The sequence below is a fragment of the Siphateles boraxobius genome, unplaced genomic scaffold (assembly GCF_051911475.1).
Source record: "Siphateles boraxobius isolate OS27281-9 unplaced genomic scaffold, OSU_SipBor_1 41, whole genome shotgun sequence".
Classification (NCBI taxonomy): domain Eukaryota; kingdom Metazoa; phylum Chordata; class Actinopteri; order Cypriniformes; family Leuciscidae; genus Siphateles; species Siphateles boraxobius.
The window spans coordinates 42,412,385-42,415,106 of NW_027509042.1; positions in this window are offsets into that span (position 1 = coordinate 42,412,385).

The window sequence follows — 2,722 nt, forward strand, 5'->3', positions numbered from 1 at the left end:
TTTGGATGCATGTGCTTTCTTTCCTTTCCTTTACTTGTTTGTGGTGAGCAGCTGTTTCCACATAGTTTAATGCTCTTTTCACATAATTAAATGCTCTCTAATCCAACCTGTTACATTTTTTTAATTAGGTTAATGAAATTAACATTTGACTTCTACTGGGCCAACAGCAAGAAGGCATAGGCTGGACCTGCACCATCACTTATAGATGAAGAGGAGATACACAATATTGGAAGAATATTAAAATCCAACAGGAAAAAGAATAACTGTTGCTTTTGTATTTGTAGGAAATAAAGATGACCTCGGACTATCCTTCCATTCCATACAGTAATCCGTTTCATTTTCGGATGGTCGATGATGGGAATATGCATGTCATCAATGCATCCAACCACATTGGAAATCCTAAAGGAAAATCTAATTATTAGGTTACATTCAGAGGTCACAGCAAGATTTTATCAAATGAACGTCATTTATCAGATTAGCCTCTTTTAAACCGATTTTTTCATCACTGTCCTGCAATCCTGTTAAACTTCTCTTTGATGGATCTCATGGGTTTGTGTCTAGGAAACATCACAAAAACTCTCAGAAAGAGCGTGAGAGCGAGGCATATTTTCCTTCCCGCTCTGATACAGCAGCTTTACTTAATGTGCTCTCTCCGATGTTATATAGAAAAATGTGCAATGAATGAAGTTACTGCACTGCAAAAAAAAATTTCTGACTTAGCATTTTTGTGTTGTTGTTTCCAGTCAAAATATCTAAAGATTATTAAATCAAAATGCATTTACTAAAAGAAAAACTCTGGGTTCATATAAGAAAACCTGCTCCCAACCAGGTTAGGTTCACAGTGTCAGTTACCATGGTAACTGACACTGAGTATAAGATACCTCTCTTTCAGAAACGGGCTTGACTTTCTCTGCTTTCTCGGGTTTGACATACCTTCCATTCTGAAACGGAAAACCCAGAGTTTGCCTCATTTCAGGGTTAACATACTCAGAGTTTTCAAATAACCTTTCTGAAACAGGCCCCAAAGCTGTTGTTGTTAATGCCAGCTTTGTTTGCTTTCAGGGCGCCGGCTGGACAGAACCTGAAGTTGGACAACGTTTCACAACCAAGTTGAGTGATCAGTCTGCAACTGACCAGTGAATTTACCAGCTGTTTGTAATTACTGACAATTAAAAAAAAATTATAGCATGGAAAAACACTTAAAATAAAAAAAATTAAAAGAAAATCACGAAAGAAATGTCCATGACTTGATTTAATTGTATTTATATATGTGTAGATGTACGTATGCGTATACATACACTCACCTAAAGGATTATTGGGAACACCTGTTCAATTTGTCATTAATGCAATTATCTAATCAACCAATCACATGGCAGTTGCTTCAATGCATTTAGGGGTGTGGTCCTGGTCAAGACATTCTCCTGAACTCCAAACTGAATGTCAGAATGGGAAAGAAAGGTGATTTAAGCAATTTTGAGCGTGGCATGGTTGTTGGTGCCAGACGGGCCGGTCTGAATATTTCACAATCTGCTCCGTTACTGGGATTTTCACGCACAACCATTTCTAGGGTTTACAAAGAATGGTGTGAAAAGGGAAAAACATCCAGTATGCGGCAGTCCTGTGGGTGAAAATGCCTTGTTGATGCTAGAGGTCAGAGGAGAATGGGCCGACTGATTCAAGCTGATAGAAGAGCAACTTTGACTGAAATAAACAATCGTTACAACCGAGGTATGCAGCAAAGCATTTGTGAAGCCACAACACGCAAAACCTCGAGGCGGATGGGCTACAACAGCAGAAGACCCCACCGGGTAACACTCATCTCCACTACAAATAGGAAAAAGAGGCTACAATTTGCAAGAGCTCACCAAAATTGGACAGTTGAAGACTGGAAAAATGTTGCCTGGTCTGATGAGTCTCGATTTCTGTTGAGACATTCAGATGGTAGAGTCAGAATTTGGCGTAAACAGAATGACAACATGGATCCATCATGCCTTGTTACCACTGTGCAGGCTGCTGGTGATGGTGTAATGTTGTGGGGGATGTTTTCTTGGCACACTTTAGGCCCCTTATTGCCAATTGGGCATCGTTTAAATGCCACGGCCTACCTTTATGGTCACCATGTACCCATCCTCTGATGGCTACTTCCAGCAGGATAATGCACCATGTCACAAAGCTCGAATCATTTCAAATTGGTTTCTTGAACATGACAATGAGTTCACTGTACTAAAATGGCCCCCACAGTCACCGGATCTCAACCCAATACAGCATCTTTGGGATGTGGTGGAACAGGAACTTCGTGCCCTGGATGTGGATCCCACAAATCTCCATCAACTGCAAGATGCTATCCTATCAATATGGGCCAACATTTCTAAAGAATGCTTTCAGCACCTTGTTGAATCAATGCCACGTAGAATTAAAGCAGTTCTGAAGGCGAAAGGGGGTCAAAAACAGTATTAGTATGGTGTTCCTAATAATCCTTTAGGTCAGTGTATATTTATATGGCCTATATATACACATATACAGTATTGGTCAAAAGTTTGGAAACATTACTATTTTTTATGTTTTTGAAAGTGTGTGACTGGAAATAGACGAACGAGTGTTTTAAGGTGTCTGTAAGAATTTTTGTGTGTGTGTGCACCTGAGAATGGATGTTTTACGCCACAGCGTTATATGTTGGCTGTTCATAACATACATGTGTGTTGGCCACAGATTGCAAGGTGTG